Source organism: Xyrauchen texanus, chromosome 36 (assembly GCF_025860055.1).
Source record: "Xyrauchen texanus isolate HMW12.3.18 chromosome 36, RBS_HiC_50CHRs, whole genome shotgun sequence".
NCBI classification, from domain to species: Eukaryota; Metazoa; Chordata; class Actinopteri; order Cypriniformes; family Catostomidae; genus Xyrauchen; species Xyrauchen texanus.
The window spans coordinates 16,125,411-16,145,451 of NC_068311.1; the positions used below are offsets into that span (position 1 = coordinate 16,125,411).

Sequence of the window (20,041 nt, forward strand, 5' to 3'; positions counted from 1 at the left end):
ATCAGTAGGTTGCACGGCACGTGAAGCATTTTTTTTTTTTAGCACAGAAATATCTGTGCATATGTGCTACCAGTTCTCCATCAGAGCAGGTCTTCAGCACAGCGGGTAGTGTAGTTACTCCAATCCGCAGCTTATTAAAACCAGATAAAGTGAATATGTTGGTATTTCTGGCCAGAAACATAGAAATTTAAACATGGTCTATGGTGAAAGATATTAGACTTCTTTACGCATTTTTCGCCATCCGTTGCGGAGCTATTCGATTTTGCATATTATTTTTTAAACGTTCATTTGTGTAGTTCATATGACCACTTTACAATATTTCAATAACATAATTTATTTTGTAGCCTGTGCTGAAGTTAATTGTGCTGCTAATTATAAGTGAAATGTTAATGCCGAGTTTCGGTTTGAGTGTTGTTCCCGTTTTCTTTTTATTTATTTGTTGTTCTTCTATGTTTTAATAAATGTGTGTTATTCATATTCACCTTGTTTCTTTCATTTGATTTGACATTATGGATTTATGGCCAAGGAAATTTTTCTTTAAAAGTATTAACCAGACAAAAGTTATTTGACGTCGCTGGTCTGGGTTTATCTTAAACTGCCGCTTCAGTGTATACAAGAGCTATGTGACACTGAGCAAGATTTTCTGACACTACAACTACTAATAATTAATTAATAAAGGCTATTTTCTTGTAGCCTACAACATAAAATATTTTAATCTAAATGTACAGTGTAAGACATGTAAAAAAAAAAAAGACAAGAAGCTAACAATGTCAAGATCAATATTTGTGTAGCCTGCCTGACAAGGTATTTTCACAGACTAACACATCACGTCTCTGGCATATACTACAGTATTTAAAATAGCATATATGCATTAGTTATATTCTCAATTTAATTTACAGAGCAATCCCTCCAAAGTTTTTAGGTTAACTATAGAAGAGACTAGGATTAGTGAGTCACACTAGCAAGACTCGCAAAAGGGGGCGTGGCATCACGATGGTGGCTCTACATCGTGATGTTGGTCAGCCATCACCGTCCATCGGCACAACCCTAGCCCTGCCCATTCTCTCTCTGTGGGTATCAGACACTCCCACTCTGATATGTGCAGGCCGAAACCCTCTCCCACACCTGCCTGACTAAAGCCTGGGAAAACTCTTCCTGGGATGACACCGCAGCAAGACACATTTCTCAAAAGTGCATTTAAAATACTCTGGCATTTTATGAAGTGCTAATGTGAATTGATTTCCAACCCCAACTGAGGGTAATGAAAAAGGCTATGTGCCAGTTACAGGTTTAGAGTGAGCACAGCACTGAAGACAGTCAGCTTATGTCATAGTGATCCCAAACAAAAGCCGTAGAAAGTTAATTAATCAGTCGATTTTTCAGTCGACCTCTATTCCCAAGTACTAACAGCAATGATCAAGCAAATTACACAATAATTGGATTTTTTCCCCACACCGATAAAAATCCAGACAACTATATGCAATAGAGACAAATAGGGCCACAATTCAAATTTCCAGCTCTACTTTAAGCTCTGACAGACAGCAATGTGCATCAACACTGTATAGGTTGATGGTTTAGGGCAACAAAAAGTGCTCAACAAATTAGAGGGCATTCAAACACAAGAGGCATTCTCCCTTTCAAACAGCTAGACTGAATGGAACAAAGCAGTGTTTTTTAAAAGTTTAACTTGACAACTTAAAAGCACAAGATTCATGGCATGACATGCTAAAAGTACCAAGATGAGATGCAGTAGCCAAAGATCAGCCCTCCCCAAAATGGCCCAAAATCCCATCCCCAGTGCTGGGGAAACATTACGGTTTAAAACACGTGATGTGATAATTCACATTTAACATTTTGACAACAGTGCAAATAATTCCACACTCAGAGACTGTGATAAGAGGAGCAAATTATGTCATGAATCCTGAAGCAACTTACTGTGCAGAAGCTGTGAAGATGCACCCTGGAGCAACCTGGCACTGACGGCCTTCCTCAAGAGCACAATGGTGACAGATCAACACTGTGCTGTCATTAACTCACTAGCTTCTACATCACTCCTCATCTAGGTGGAACTGATCTAGCAACTTTTACTCAGGCAGTAAATGAAAGGGATTCAACAGAGTATATAGTAAGGCTGTCAAATATAAATTGAAAATTCAAAGAATTTCCACATTCGAACGCTATGATGTGCATTCAAATTTTGGATGTGTGCCAAGCACTGACAATGACTTACAGACCGATCCAATTCTTGGGCTAAAACAGACACAGTGCAACAAATAAAACAAATTGAAATTGACAGTGTCTAAAAAAAGCACATCGTTCCTGTATGAGATGCGGAAAAACAGTGAGATACAATGCAACAGTCAAAGACACCTGTCTAGTGCAGGGGTGTCCAAACTATTAGGGGCCAAATGCACAAACAAATAGGAGTCACAGGCTGCATCGATGTAATAACTTTAAAAAAAGGCCAACATTTTATTAGGTTGCCACATTATATCACATTTAAATGCTTAATGTGTGATTTTCAAGTCACTTTTCCTCTGCGGTATGCTTCAAAAGTAAATGTGTTTATTAATTATATTTCACTCACCAAGAGCAATAGGAATGGAACAATGTCTTCTATACATTCAAATACAGTGGGTACGGAAAGTATTCAGACCCCCTTACATTTTTCACTCTTTGTTATATTGTAGCCATTTGCTAAAATCATTCAAGTTCATTTTTTTTCCTCATTATTGTACACACAGCACACCATATTGACAGAAAAACACAGAATTGTTGACATTTTTGCACGTTTATTAAAAAAGAAAAACTGAAATATCACATGGTCCTAAGTATTCAGACCCTTTGTTCAGTATTTAGTAGAATCACCCTTTTGATCTAATACAGCCATGAGTCTTTTTGGGAAAGATGCAACAAGTTTTTCACATCTGGATTTGGGTATTCTCTGCCATACATCCTTGCAGATCCTCTCCAGTTCTGTCAGGTTGGATGGTAAACGTTGGTGGACAGCCATTTTCAGGTCTCTCCAGAGATGCTCAATTGGGTTTAAGTCAGGGCTCTGGCTGGGCCATTCAAGAACAGTCACGGAGTTGTTGTGAAGCCACTCCTTCGTTATTTTAGCGGTGTGCTTAGGGTCATTGTCTTGTTGGAAGGTGAACCTTCGGCCCAGTCTGAGGTCCAGAGAACTCTGGAGAAGGTTTTCGTCCAGGATATCCCTATCCCTGGCCGCATTCATCTTTCCCTCGATTGCAACCAGTCGTCCTATCCCTGCAGCTGAAAAACACCCCCACAGCATGATGCTGCCACCACCATGCTTCACTGTTGAGACTGTATTGGACAGGTGATGAGCAGTGCCTGGTTTTCTCCACACATACCGCTTAGAATTAAGGCCAAAAAGTTCTATCTTGGTCTCATCAGACCAGAGAATCTTATTTATCACCATCTTGGAGTCCTTCAGGTGTTCTTTCATGTGTCTTGCACTGAGGAGAGGCTTCCGTCGGGCCACTCTGCCATAAAGCCCCGACTGGTGGATGGCTGCAGTGATGGTTGACTTACTACAACTTTCTCCCATCTCCCAACTGCATCTCTGGAGCTCAGCCACAGTGATCTTTGGGTTCTTCTTTACCTCTCTCACCAAGGCTCTTCTCTCCCGATAGCTCAGTTTGGCCGGACGGCCAGCTCTAGGAAGGGTTCTGGTCGTCCCAAACGTCTTCCATTTAAGGATTATGGAGGCCACTGTGCTCTTATGAACCTTAAGGGCAGCAGAAATGTTTTTGTAACCTTGGCCAGATCTGTGCCTTGCCACAATTCTGTCTCTGAGCTCTTCAGGCAGTTCCTTTGACCTCATGATTCTCATTTGCTCTGACATGCACTGTGAGCTGTAAGGTCTTATATAGACAGGTGTGTGGCTTTCCTAATCAAGTCCAATCAGTATAATCAAACACAGCTGGACTCAATTGAAGGTGTAGAACCATCTCAAGGATGATCAGAAGAAATGGACAGCACCTGAGTTAAATATATGAGTGTCACAGCAAAGGGTCTGAATACTTAGGACCATGTGATATTTCAGTTTTTCTTTTTTAATAAATGTGCAAAAATGTCAACAATTCTGTGTTTTTCTGTCAATATGGGTTGCTGTGTGTACAATATTGAGGAAAAAAAATGAACTTAAATGATTTTAGCAAATGGCTGAAATATAACAAAGAGTGAAAAATTTAAGGGGGTCTGAATAATTTCCGTACCCACTGTATGTATACTATCTTATTTGAAATAATGTGCTGGTTAAGAGCTTATTTCACTGACTATCAGGTTATGTGATAGTCAATGGTATAAAAAAAAAAAAAACTTAGTTTTTCAGTAAACAAATTTAGTTTGTTAGCCCCGTTGACAACCATAGCACCGAGTAAGACTACAGGCTAGACAAGAAAAGTCAAAAAGAGACTGTCAACTTGCACCTGTGAGAGGGTGTCTTTAGAACAGATGAGGTTCATATATGAGTAATACGAGCAGGTGATCTAGCAGAAATCTAGTATACAGCTGGATTCCACCACACACACGCTTACTTAGCCATATAGGCTATATGGGGAAATAACTTATATTGTTTTGATTTAAAGCCAATTACAATTACTTAACGCAAACCATTAAAGAAATGTGGCATAATATTGATACCACAGAAAATCTATGACTCGTCCCGCATTTATTTAAAATTATTGGTTAAAGCAAGGTACTTGACAATGAAAGTGAAAGAGGCTAGTCCATAAACAATAAAATACACAGTTTCAAAAGTATTTCTACAAGAATAAACATTATATGAATTAACATGACTCCAATGTAATAAAAATCTCTGTTTTACATTACTTTGGTTCGATAACTGCTTACCGGTGTTGCATCATCATGGCAACAAAGTTATAATATTGTATATAAATTTAAAATGATATGGTAGGCAATTTTATCAAGCTAAAATATCGTTAACATGTAGAAAGTTTACATCTTGTTGCTATACTTTTGAAACAGTGTATTTTAATGCTTATGGACTGGACCAAAAAACTACTGTGATTGTTACATCTTTTTATTTTATATAAATGATGACCTTTTTTTTGTGGTAAGCAATATTATACCACAAATGCTGATGATAAAGCTCAAGTTAAATTGCACCTGTGAAATTTCTTTTAAGGACTACTTTATTTTATATGCTTCATTTTGAGGTGGTAAAACAGATTGCTTTTATTACAAGTGATTATCTTCATCATGCAAAACAGTTTGCAGATTACATCGTTCTGATCTGTCTGCTTTTGTGAACCCACACCACAGATGTCACCCCTCTCTTTATAATGCGCTCTTCATTTTCATTACTTGTTTGATAGTCATCCCGTTCTGTGGAGGCTTCTTTCTCTATTAGGGTTTTTACTGGGTCAAAAATAATTCAGTAGCACGAATGAGTCGGCTGTGACCTCTCCTGTCTGTTGAGCACAAATATCAGGAAGCACAGTGTGGAGATAAGCATACTTGCGAGCTCCAGAGATAGCGGGCACCACGTTCACGTGAAATACAGATGCGCACGTCACATGAGCAGCATATTTAGCACTTTTGAATGTCATTGCGGGCAGCCGCAGAACATTTTTCAATGTTGGAAAAACCCATGTTTCTTCAATTCTCTCAAACTCACGTGAAGTCCAGCCCACTGACAGATAAGCCCACACCGTGCATATGGAAAATGTACATATTGAAATATACACAATATGGCAAAATCTCTTTTGTTGTCACCATGATATATATTGTAATATTGCCCATCCCTATTTGTAATACTCAATACCACAATTGACAAACAATTTCACCCCTTAGAATGACTCTCTTGTCCACATTCCACATTTGTAAGTCACTTTAGATAAGTGTTTGTTACAATAAATGTAAATGAATCACCTTTCCGTGGTCACTTCCTTCCTGTGCTACAAGCATCAGTGGCATCAGCAAAAGGTTTGTGTTGAAAAAACTTAAATCAATCAGGCTTTGTGGCTGACATTAAAAGTGTAAAGTAGTTAAACTTGAAGAGTGAAACAACTGTCTGGCATTCCAGCCACATACCATTATGCACTGGTGAACAGTGAGAAAGACATCTCTGTTGTCAACAGTGCATGAGATGGTCCCTGGCCAGAAGACTGTCTCTGCAGCTTGGGTTGTAATACTGATTTTATTTAGGCCTCCTCAAAATGTCCCAAATTGTTTGGGAAATAATGTAACAGGTGAGGAATTATACTTTTTTTACTTGTAGGATAACGCTAGCATTGCAGAAACATGTTTGTTTTAACAAGATCACGTCATATCCGTAAAGAGAGAAAATAAGCTCTGGCTATTTATAAGGACACAGCAGAGAAACTTGTGGAAGCTTACTGCGAATATCAGGGGTTCAAGACACTTATCCAATTCTGAGTATCTTCGTGCAAGAACTTACGAATCATGTTTTTCAGGGTTTTATTAAACCGTGCGACCGAGCAGTCCATTTATGGGTTGTAAACACTTGTCCGAATCGATTTAATTCCCAATAATTCATACAGCTTGTGTAGTGTGCGTGACATGAAAGTAGTGCCTTGATCAGTGAGGATTTCTTTCGGAAACCCCACTCGGGAGATAATTCTGAAGAGTGCCTCCGCAACAATACTGGTTGAAATGTTGCGTAGAGGCACTGCTTCCAGATATTGCATTGCATAGCCCACCAGAACCAACACAAGCAATGTCCGTGTGCCATCAGCTCTAATGGCCCGACGAGGTCCATACCAATTCTTTCGAAGGGGACCTCAAATGGAAGCAGGTGCAAAGGCCCTCTTGGGGTGGCCGGCGGATTCAAAAGCTGACAATCACGGCATGCCGCACACCACCTGCGAAACATCCCCGTGAATGCATGGCCGCTGAAAACAGGCCATTAGATGGTTTAGTTTTTTTTCCTTGTATCTACTTTTGTCTGAGCATCCTGCATCAATCGATACAATTGATAATTTACAATAGAAAAATACGAGTGCGAAGTCTAGCTGAAGACGTTGACCATCAATCTCTTTTATTTAGTCGAAGGCGTGCCTAAGGGTCTCGTCTCGTGTCTGCTCCAGAGGGAAATCCCAGGCTGGGAATCCTCCAAGTGCTAGGGTAGAGGAAACATCCCCCTCCCTTACGTTACACTGATGCAGAGCTGATGTAGGCAGCCCCAGCTCCGACCTTCCCAGCCAGCATTTCACAAATGCCACAAAGAGACGCTTTGTTGCAGGAGCCACCTGCACAAATTTCCCATAATAACGTGGTAAACACTGGCCAATTCGTACCCAGGATTAGTGGATGGGTGAGTCGGGAACTAACCGCTGCCTCGACACTATGCTTTTGCCCCCGGAATTGAATAATTACGGTCATTACATGACCTTACCTTCACCTTGTGACTCACACCCAAAACATTGTATTGAACCAGGCATTAATGGATGAAGCATTGGCTGCATCCCGAATCCACCACATCCTGGTATGTACACCCCTTAATACACACAGGTATGTCCCAGCTCGATCAGGGGTGGCCAGTGGTGCCTGGGGGACTCAAACCAATGTCCCCACCTCCATCACAGCTCCAGCAAACCGGTTTAGATTTCACACCATGGCAGCGGGTCCATCAACCTGGGAGCAGGAAGACTGGGCAAACCCCGAAGCAGAGGAAGCTGCTTCCGGGGAGTGGGAATTGGATGGGAGGAAGGGGAGAGAAAGAGAAGAGAGGGATGACGTCATCCAACATTGCCTCGGAAGGAGAGTTATGAATTGCTCCAACACCATCAGATCTATCACCGCCTTGGCGTCACACTCTTCCCCAGCCCGAACCCACTTCCGGCAGGCATCACAGAGCAGCTGGGCATAAACAAACAGGCTGCCAACCTCGCAGAGCGTGAGGGAGCGAAACCGCTGGTGGTGTTGTTCTGGAGTGTGGCCATTCGGTGTTTGTGGGGAGCTGCTGGGCTTCTATGGAAAGCAGTGGAAGTAGCAGAATAGCCCACTCGGCTTTCGGCCATCTGGAGGCAGTCGCAGTCTGTTCAAAGTGCTCCACGAATGCCCCAGAGTTGTCCTGAGGCCCCATCTTAGTCAATATAAGCTGGGACATGGTCATCGCTTCCTCCAGGATCGCAGGTGAGGACTTCTGGTGTACCAGGCTCCGTAATGCTTGCAATCCTCAATTTGAGCTTGGAGGAGCTCCTGGAAGTGCTGCTAATCCTTTTGGACACTTGGAGAAATGTTGGACAATAGGATAAATTACTTCTGTAATACTCTACCTTTTGATTGCTTTGTCATATCAGCACACTCAATTTTAATCAGTTACAGGTGACATGATTAGGAACAAAACAAAAACTTTGAGATAAGAGACACCCTGAGATATATAATGTCAAATCTAATAAATGCAGTTTCTTAGGTTGGGTGTCTAAGACTTTATCACAATTTATATCATTAAAAATATTAAAGTTTTCTTTAAAATGATACCAAACATTTGATCCAGCTTGTTTTTTGGTTTTGATTTCTTTCTTCGAGTTAAGTGCCTTTAATTCTGGGTATGCCACTGAAACAGGAAATCTTTAAAAAAAAAAACAGAACTTAAAGGGTTAAAGTGTATTATTTTATTTCATATATTGGCCATCCAGCTGTCTAGATATAGTATCAGTTATCAAATTTCTTATTCGTCAACCACTCCACAAATATATATTTTTGCATGAATTCTACACCAAACAAGCTTAAAGGTGCAATTTAACCACATGACTGCCGGTCTCAGAGAAAGTTACAGTTTTCACACTAAATAGACATGGATCTTTTTATGTTTCAGCCCATTCTTTAGAGAAAAAACATGGAGTCTCCTTTTGAAAATACTAGGTAACATCAATAATGCAACGAACACAACAGCACTTTGCTAGTAGGCCAACAACAATTATCTGTTATTCATTTCATTCATTCATTGTGCAACTCTATAGGCAGTAACTGTTTGTGGTGCAAGCGCTACATACACAAGTTCTTTATGTGCAATTGACTGCAGGTCCAAGCCTGATAGAGGGTCTTCTGAAGGAACAGATTACACATTTCTCTCACCAAAACAACAATACAGTGTTCAGTATAAAGGCTCACAAAACAGGCACAAAAGTTCAACAATTGCATCAGTTTGCAGCTGATGGCTAAAATTAGGTAATGCACAACTAAACAACAACAAGCTCCAACAATAACTCAAAGTGTCAATCCACTTAAAAAAAAAGGACCACAGAGCACAAGAAGCATCCACTACAAACCAAAATACTATTACCAAATATTAGGGCTGTAACGATATGCGAACCGCAACTGAAATCGCGATTCAAACATCCACGATCCTGTGTCACGGTTCCTGAAGACCGAACCGTGACACACGCCCCTCTCCATCCCCAGAAGCCTGCCAACAGTTACAGATGCAGCCCCTTGAGCTCTTTACACACACTACAATAGAATTCCACTACAACAAAATGTATTTTCTCATTTCACAATAAACTTTACATGAAAATATTATGGAGGTGGCAGTGAGAGGAGCTGGGTTGTCTCCTCATATTAAGGGTTTTGCACACATTGAATCTTGCTTCACAAGCAGGATTGCATGCTCCGTGTCAGTCGCTTGCTTTGTCACGTGAGAAAAATCGTGACTTTCTTTCACCGCAGTGCCACAGCAACAGCTGCTGCTCAAAAGATGCTTGAGATCGCATCACATAATCTTATCATGGATGTTGTTACACGATGGAACAGCTCAATGGAAATGCTGGAAAGTTATCTCGAGCAACAAGCGACTACAACGTCAGCCCTCTTGAGCACAGAGGTGCGCAAAAATGCCCGTCGACACGATACGCTGGATATCACAGACATCAGTGATGCCGAAGAAATAGTAAACCTTCTTAAACACTTAAAAAAAATAATTAGAATAATAATAATAATAATTCACCACCGTCCCGTCTAATGAACAGAGCGCCACTGTCACTCATTTTGCCCTTGAAATCCACGATCGAACAGAGCATGACGAGAAACTCTACAACTATAGCTAACATGAAGACATCCGAACATCCTGCAAAACCTCTCAAGCTGATACACAGAGGAACAGAATTATCTGTTATAGTACACTTCCTTGGACCCCAGATTTTGATCGTTGCCCCACTTACACCCTGAACAACGCGAAGAGGTTTTCCTCCAGTTGAAGAACAAATCGAACCAGTTACAGCACGTATGTATGCATTACTAATTGTGTGAGAACCTGTGTATTTGCATTTGTGTGCATGTTTGTCACTCCATTTGCATGTTGGTGTACTGTAATTAACCTAAACAAACCCACAAGCTGTTTGTGTTGAGTTAAACTTACTTGAACAGAACAATATTTGTTTTAATGTTTTGTTTTTTATTTTTGCACTTTTACTGCTTTAAGAATTTCTCTCTTAGGTGTCAGCTATCTTAATTCTAATTCCATGTTAAAATTCAGTTTTATTGTTCAGTGACACCTAGTCAATTGTTAATTTACAAACAGACAGTTAAAATACAACAAAGAAAGTTATTGAAAATTGTTAATGCTTTGGAAATAAATCTGTTATTTTAATTGGTTTCATTTTTCGTCATGCGTATTGTACGGACAGACTGCACCCCTACCAAACATGCTAAAGATAAACATGTTTTCAATTAGCGTAACACTTATCACTAAAATGCATAGTCCTAAACAACAAGGGCTAAAAAAGGGCATCCAGCTTTTACCCAAAATGCTCAACTACAGCGAGATAAGTTTTAGGAACTAATGCATGCTTCTGAATGGTTTTCAATAGCCTAAAACTTTCGGAGAAGTATAACTTATATATATTTTCCCCCAATCCGATTATTCAAACAAACGGCAGCATAATCAGAACTAGATTTGAAAGACAACATTTAATGCTGGGCTAGAGTAAACAGTAGCATGGGAGATTGCACGTTATGAGTGACCCTGTCCTGCACTGAAGTATTTAAGGAATGTTTGGAGTGCCCGGTACAGACTGCACCCCTGTCTGAATCTCCCATCATACCTCCTCGAAGCATATCCTGAGATGGCCAAAACTGCTGAAAGGGGTACATGCACAAAGACAGTGAAATTACAGTCAGCAAGGAGTAAGGTAGGACAAGGGCAAGAGAGATGCTAAATGACAACACCCATCTTTTAGTTAACTTGCACACAATGGAAAATACTATATCAATCTTTCTAGTAGTTAATCATCAGAATTATTATATTTTATATTACACACAAACTTAAACTGGCAATGTGTAGATAAACAATCCAAAATAGATATATCTGCTACGTAATCCATCTTTTAAAATTATAGTCAAACTTAGTGAACTATTCTGGATATTTTAATAAATAGTTCAACATAAATACATTGAACAGGAAAATGTAAACAGTGAATCACTCTCATTAAAAAGAAACATATTTAATTAACCAGTATCGATATTACAGGTGCCACCATTCATCCTGACCACTCAACATCCGATACCAGACATAAAAGGACTTTTATTAAAAAACCTCACATTTATACATTTCTATGTCAAAGGCACCCTTATCTATGACTGTACTAACGTTACATTTTATATAACATCCCTATAAAAAATAAGTTACTTAAGTGAGATTGACAGCATCCTAACTTTGATGTCCCGTTAAAAATCGCTCGCTAGTTGGTGTATCACGATCGTGTATTTTTACTAATTTCTAATTTATTATCTCCAGCAGTAAGGCATGAGCAGTTCGGTCAAACTTTCAATCAGTTTTATGGGCCTTCTGACACTGCTATACTGGAAGTATGTACGACTTTTATTGAGCCATTGAGTTGTACCTTACAAATCCCTCTCTTGATTGGAGTCTGAGTGACAACAGTGTTGTAAACTGGCTGGTTTGGTGGCAGTATTTGAAAACTCATAAATTATAAACCATTCCCTTCTTTCCAAAGCTGAGAAGCATAGATACAAAATCTAATGACAGCACCCTCTCTGCATGAGAGGCAGAACACTTTGTAGTTTGTATCTTTACTTACTTTAATTAAATGTTTTGATAAGACACCCAGTAGCCTAAAGCTACTCAGCTAGCTTGTGAGGAATTAGCTAAATGAGCACGACGAACAAACTCACCGAAACTACAGTGTGCCACCAAAACAACCTGCGCTAACACACAAACGGCATTCGGTTATAATACAAATAGCTTTAAAGAAGTCCTACCTGTAGTGTAAAGTGTGTCCGAAGAGAAATAAACTTCATGGAGTCCGTAAAGTTTCTTATGTGTAAAGTTAGCTTAAGCTGGCTAAGTGCACGTATCAGTCACAGAAACCCTCACGAGCGCGCTGCTCGTGCTCTCTGCGCCATACTCACGCTGAAGCTCATCATCCGGGGAACTAAGGGCTTAGAGCTCTGCCCTCAGGCTGCAGTGCGCGCTGTTACTACTGTAATCATTTCAGTAAAATTATATATAATTTTTAAAATTATTATTATTATTAATATTCGTTTATAAACAGTTAATAAAGTCTTTGGTGATAATTATGTCATTATTAAACAAGTAAAATTATTTTTAATGACAGTTTTGAAAGCAGGCATAGTAAACAAATCATTCAAAATGATTAGTGAAGATCATTACTTGTGTTAAAACATCAACAACTACAGTACATATTCTGATATGTCATGTGTGTGACTTTCTTCTACTAAACACAAACAATGATTTGAGATTTTAGCTCTGTAGGCCCATGCAATGCAAGTGAATTGTGACCAAAATGTTGAAACTCCATATGCATATACAGGCAGCATAAAAGTAATCCATAAGAATCCAGAGGTTAAATGAGTGGTCATAATGTTTTGGCACATCTGTATGTATATAATAGATAGTTATGTATATCTTTAGCTTTAGTGTGTCAATAGGAAATACATTTTAGACTCCCAAACATTACTTTTGTAAATAGAAAATATTAGAATAGAAGATCATGGAGCCCTACAACAAATAGTATGGCCCCCACAGACCCCCTACAGAACACTGAGTCAGTCCGAGATTACATTTAGAGACAGCCTAAACAAATAGTAGAACTGTGGTGAATTCTCCAAGAAGCTTGGAACATCCTATCTGCCAACAACCAAGAAAAACTGTGTCCAGGTATATCTAGGAGAATTGGTGCTGTTTTGAAGACAAAGGTTGTCACACCGAATATTGATTTAGCTTTTTAGGTTTACTGGACTTTGCATGACATTAATTGATAAATGAAAACTAGTTATAGCATTATAGCATATTCTACATACTTTGGATTACTTCTTCAGCACTGGTAGATTTTTTCACTTGTTTTGCCTATAAAAACTCTGCCAGTACAGTAAGACAAAATACACATGTTAAAAATACATTCTCTGAAAACCTAAATATCTTATGCAGTGTTGTTTCTAAAACAAGATAAATCAAACTGATCTCGTTTTAAGGATTTTTAGAAATTTTTACAGGAAAACTATGATCAAGAATATGATTTTTGCCCTAATATCAAAGGTCTTACTAATGTATTTCTGTGAATTTTCTTGAAAATAAAATTATGATCATGTCTGGTAACGTGTGCATGTAAAATGGCTAGAAATTACATTTTAGTTTAGCGTAAAGCTGACAATTTACACAAGGTTTATTTCTATTTCTTCCAAACTTACTTCAAACTTACTTCTCTGTCTGCTCGTATGAATGTAACACATCATAAGAAAGTGTTTCACCGCAGTTCAAATGCACTTTGGATCGCATCATTTATATGTATAAATTTTTTCCATCTGAAAGGACTAAATATTAAATGAAACAAATGACAATAAAATGCAAAGTAATCTCTTCAGTAATCAAAATACTTTTTGAATGTAACTGTATTCTAATTACAATTTAAATTGTAACTGTAGTGGAATACAGTTACTTATATTTTGTATTTTAAATACATATTCCTGTTACTTGTATTCCGTTACTCCCCAACCCTGTGAATGTATATATCTATGTATATGTATATATATCCCATCACATATATCTCATCAAATATATGTATGCGTATATATATATATATATATACACACACACACTATAGACATACACAGATCAGCCACAACATTAAAACCTCCTGCCCAATATTGTGTAGGTCCCCCTTGTTTTTGGCAACATTCGGTGTAAACTCTAGACACTGTTGTGGGTGAAAATCCCTGAAGATCAGCAGTTACAGAAATAATCAAACCAGCCCGTCTGGCACCAACAATCATGTCATGCTCTAAATCACAGAGATCACATTTTTCCCTATTCTGATGGTTGATGTGAACATTAACTGAAGCTCCTGACTCGTATCTGCATGATTTTATGCACTACTGCCACATGATTGGCAGATTAGATAATAGCTTGGATAACTGTTGGTGCCAGACGGTCTGGTTTGAGTATTTCTGTAACTGCTGATCTCTTGGGATTTTCACACTCAACAGTCTCTAGAATTTACTTTGAATGGTGCCAAAAACAATTAAACATCCAGTGAGCGGCAGTTCTGCTTATGGAAATGCCTTGTTGATGAGAGAGGTCAATGGCCAGACTGGTTAGAACTGACAAAGTGTACAGTAACTCAAATAACCACTCTGTAGAATTGTGGTGAGAAGAATAGCTACCACCCCTGGAGTTCGTAAGTTCGAATCCCAAAAATGAAATTTGCAGATAATTGACTCACCTTCAGGCCATCCAAGATGTATCCGAGTTTCTTTCTTCATCAAAACAGAATTTATTTTTAGAATTTCATTTCAGGCCTCCTCCTTTGAACAATGCAAGTGACTGTACTCATAGAAACATAGTAAAATTAAGAAAGATATAGTGAATGTACAAAAAACTGCTTAAGATCATGATTTCATTAGAAAATATTACTATTGTAATTAAGTGATTAGACAGATTAATTTAATATTTAACTGCACAATAGAAATACATCCAGAAAAACATATTTTGGCTAAAATATCATTGTCCTTAAGAAATAAAACTGATCAAAATATATTTAGGGTAATCAGAATAGCAGCACTGAAATAGATTACAAAAGAAATGGCTTAAGAGAAAGTAACAATTAACTTACAGACTGTTTCCTTCAGATTATTGATCTTTGAACAACATTTGTTAAAATATGCGGTATGATATCCTATCTCATATATATATATATATATATATATATATATATATTTTTTTTTAAAGAATGTGATGCCTTAACTTTCTTTCCACTTTATTTGAAATAAAATATAACATGTACATGAATGAATTACTCATGTTATTTATAGAATATGTTGTGAATTGATATTTGATATGGTTTTTCAAAATAACATTGTGTTTTTTGCTCTCTCTCGCTCTCTCTCTCTCTCTCTCTGTCTCGATGTACAGTACTATTTGTACATTGGCTTTAGTAAAAAAAAAGCTAAATTAAAAAGCAGAAAAAAGAATACTATTGATTAATTAAAATGTGAGCACTTGGAATAGTGTATGCAAATAATTGGTATGCAATAATAAGATGTATTTATTCCTTTTATAAGATTTTGTTTATAAAGTGTGCTTTAAGAGACACGGGGGAGTGACTTGATAGCGTCAGAGATGTCATTTTACTCACAGCTGATTAGTTCAGCATCTGATAGCGATCAGTAATCCAGAACAAATCCTGCTGCGGAGCAGGTTAGCCGAGAAGTGTAAGTTACCAACTTTCATGGTACCTAAAAACTGGGGTTGAGGCAAACTACACTAAAACTTACCTAGCTAGCCACCATAGCCAGCTTCATGGTACAGGTCTCTGGCCACCAAATTTTCCAGATCTCAATCTATGGTATGTGCTGCACCAACAAGTCCGATTCATGGAGTCCCCATCTCTCAACTTACAGGACTTAAAGTATCTGCTTCTAACGTCTTGGTGCCAGATACCACAGGACACCTTCAGAGGTCTTGTGGAGTCCATGCCTCGACAGTTTCTCAACTATAGACTATAGACAAACAAAATGTGCTTAAGCTGACAACAAACAAGTCATTATAATATTTCATGTCTTTATTGAACACATCCCATTAAACATTCACAGTGCAGTGGAAAAAGTTAGTGAATCCTTGGTTTTAATAACTGGCCAATCCTCATTTGGCAGCATTAACCTCAACCAGCCATTTCTGGTTGCTGTACAGAATTCAGAAGGAATTTTGGACCATTTTGTCTGGTCAGCTCAGCCATTTCTTAGGATGTCTTGTGTGAACAGCTCTCTTGAGCTCATTCCACAGCATCTCTATTGGGTTAAGGTCTGGGCTCTAACTGGGCTAATCCAAAAGTTGGAATAAATTTTTTTGAAGCCATTCTGTAGTGGATTTACTTCGATGTTAAGGGTCATTGTCCTGCTGCATCACCTAACCTCTATTGAGCTTCAGTTGGTGCACAGCCTCCCTGATATTATCCTGTAGGATATCTTTGGGTATTTGGGAATTCATTTTCCCCCAATGATGGCAAGAGGTCCCGAAGAAGCAAAGCAACCCCAAATAATGATACTCTGTCCACTGTACTTCACTTTTGGGAAAAAAAAATTCAAGTTCATTTGCGGTGCCCTATTTGTGCCAAACGTAGTGCAGCGTGTTCTTCCTTAGCAATTCAACCTTAGTTTCATCAGTCTACAAAACATTTTCCCTGTAGCATTGTGGAGTGTCAAGGTGGTCTTTGGCAAACTTCAGGAGCTCAGCAACATGTTTGTTAGAAAGCAGCGGTATCCTTCATAGTGTCCTGATATGGACACTATGCCTGTTTAATGTTTTTTTGTATAGTAGACTGATGAACTGAGATGTTTACCAGTTCCAATGATTCCTTCATGTCTTTAGCTGTCATTCTAGGGTTCTTTTTTTACCTCAGTGAGCATTCTGCGATGTGCCCCTTGAGTCGTTTTGGCTGGACGGCCACTTCTAGGGAGAGTAGCCACAGTACTAAATCGTCTCCATTTATAGATAATTTGTCAAACTGTTGTCAGATGAATATCTAAGCTCTTCGGGGTAACTTTGTAATGCTTTCCAGCTTCATGTAGAGCAACAATCCTTGATCATAGCTCCATCATGGCCTGGTCATGCCCTCCTCCTCGTCACAAGTTATTTTTTACCTTTCCATTCTGACGTTGAATTTCAGTCATGCCTCAGTTACTCATTCAGTTACTCATTTAGAACATAAATTTTTTCTCCACGAGTGTCTTTAATAGAGGATAAGTACTGTATTGTGACGGGTATCATATGGCATTAAATAAATAGTCCTGAAAATATCACAATGCTCACTGACCTGCATTGTCACTTTTCTGATATTTGGACACAGGGATGCCTGATAAGGTAACTTACTGTTGCCAATAATCGTGACACTGGCTGCTTTGTCAGAGAGATAAGCCACTGCCTCCATTCCTGGTTGACAATTGAATGACAAAATGTGTGATAGTGCCATTAGCTTAATGATAATTCACCCAAAAATAAAAAATTCTCTCATCATTTACTCTCATGCCATCTCAGATGTTTATGACTTTCTTTCTTCTGCTGACCACAAACAAAGATTTTTAGAAGAATTACTCCACTCTTTAGGTTCATACAATGCAAGTGAATGCTGGCCAGAACTTTGAAGGTCCAAAAAGCAAACAAAGTCAGCATAAAACAATCCTTAAATTGTTAAATCCACAGTTGAAGTTAGACGTTTAGGCTGAAGTCATTAAAATCACTCCACAGAACTATAGTTTTGGCAAGTCCTTTAGGACATATACTTTGTGCATGACATGAGTAATTTTTCCAACAATTGTTTAGAGACAGATTGTTTCACTTTTAATGGACTATATCACAATTCCAGTGGGTCAGAAGTTTACATACACAATGTTAACTGTGCCTTTAAGCAGCTTGGAAAATTCCAGAAAATGATGTCAAGAAAATGATGTCAAGAAAATGATGTCAAAAATTTTACTGTTTGGCCATAATGACCATCGTTATGTTTGGAGGAAAAAGGGTGAGGCTTGCAAGCCGAAGAACACCATCCCAACCGGGAAGCATGGGAGTGGCAGGCAGCATCATGTTGTGGGGGTGCTTTGCTGCAGGAGGGACTGGTGCACTTCACAAAATAGATGGCATCAAGAGGAAGGTAAATGATGTGGATATATTGAAGCAATATCTCAAGACATCAGCCAGAAGGTTAAAGCTCATCGCAAATGGGTCTTACAAATGGACAATGACCCCAAGCATACCTCCAATTTTGTGGCAAAATGGCTTAAAGACAATAAAGTGAAGGTATTGGAGTGGCCATCTCTAAGCCCTGACTTTAATCCGATTCAAAATTTGTGAGTAGAACTGAAAAAGCGTGTGCGAGCAAGGAGGCCTACAAACCTGACTCATTTACAGCAGTTTTGTCTGGAGGAATGGGCAAAAATTCCAGCAACTTATTGTGAGAAGCTTGTGGAAGGCTACCCAAAACGTTTGACCCAAATTAAACAATTTAAAGGTAATGCTACTAAATACTAACAAAGTGTATGCGAACTTCTGACCCACTGGGAATGTGATGAAAGAAAAGCTGAAATAAATAATTCTCTATTCCATTATTCTGACATTTCACATTCTAAAAATAAAGTAGTGATCATATCTGACCTAAGACAGGGAATGTTTTCTATGATAAAATGTCAGGAGTTGTGAAAAACTGAGTTTAAATGTATGTAAACTTCTGACTTCAACTATACATCTTTAGAAGCAATATGATAAATGTGGACCCAAAACTGAAAATTCTTTCATCACTTACTCACCCTCATGCCATCCCAGATGTGTATGACTTTCTTCTGCTGAGAACAAATGAAGATGTTAAGTAGAATGTTTCCGCTCTGTAGGTCCATTGAATGCAAGTGAATGGTGACCAAACTTTGACGCTCCACAAAGCAAATAAAGGCAGCATAAATGTAATCCATCAGACTTCAGTGGTTTAATCCATGTCTTCTGAAGCAACCCACTTATAATAAAACTCCTTTTACACTATAAACTTTGACATCTCCAGTCTCCATGGCGATCATGATTTCAAGCTCGATTACATTTCCAGCGCCATCTCGAGCTCTGCGCATGCTTCAAGCACTAGGAAGTGTAATCAATCTTGAAATCATGATTGTGCATAGAGACTGCAATTGCAAGATGCACAGTAAAAAATGTGTCATATTTTGGTCTGTTCTCACACAAAACTGATTGGATTGCTTCTGAAGTCCTTGATTAAACCATGGATTACTTTTATGTTGCCGGTGTGTTTTTGGAGCTTCAAAGTTTTGGCCACCAATCACTTGCAATGTATGGACCTACAGAGCTGAGATATCCTTCTGAAAATCCTTCTTTGTGTTCTGTAGAAGAAAGTAAGTCAAACACATCTGGGATGGCATGAGGGGGAGTGATGGTAACAGACTAACCTGTTTATCAGCATCCTCAACATTGACCTTTAATGAAAATTGAGATTTTTTATAATACTGTATATAGAAAATTCTTGTAAAATACAATATATATAGGCAAACAACACAACAAAAATATTTAATTCCTAAAGTCATATATCAGATTCCTGCAGCATTTAAAAATACCCTGAACCTTGGCAAAGAGTCCAGTCCAGGGAACTCTTCAATTTATCCAGTTTTAGTATTAAAACATGCCCCATGAAATGGCATCGGACTCGATTTCCAAGCAATGCACCCATACGAAGACAGTAATATTCACACCTACACAAACCTGCTTTATGATTGTTAGAAACTCAAAACCATTGTAGACTTGAAAGAGATATGGACAATGCAACCTGATAGCTCATAAATAAGAATGACAAAAAAAGGGAAGTGAACAATGAATGAAAGAAGCAAAGCCTGCTTGTCATTTTACATACAGAAGTTAAACCTGAACAGGATAATCTATTGTTCTGCTTGTGCCTGTGTCATTGCATAGGAGAGCACACATTACCTTTCATAATTGGGGCACCATAATGAGTGCACAGACCAGCTGTAAATTCTCCCTTGTTGAGCACCAACAAGATGTTATGGC

General features: G+C 38.5%; 1 protein-coding gene across 3 annotated transcripts in view; it reads right to left on the reverse strand.

The window, feature by feature from the left end:
- Positions 1–12,371, reverse strand: part of LOC127629824 (serine/threonine-protein kinase PAK 4-like) — a 28,982-nt gene extending 16,611 nt beyond the window's left edge. The window contains exon 1 of one of the 3 annotated variants that reach the window (XR_007968803.1): positions 11,055–11,074. The gene's annotated coding sequence lies outside the window, so the exon portion shown is untranslated. Of the gene's footprint in view, positions 1–11,054; positions 11,075–12,231 lie in introns of those variants that run through there. The other 2 variants (XM_052107085.1, XM_052107084.1) reach the window with 2 other exon arrangements.
- Positions 12,372–20,041: the final 7,670 nt, after the last annotated feature.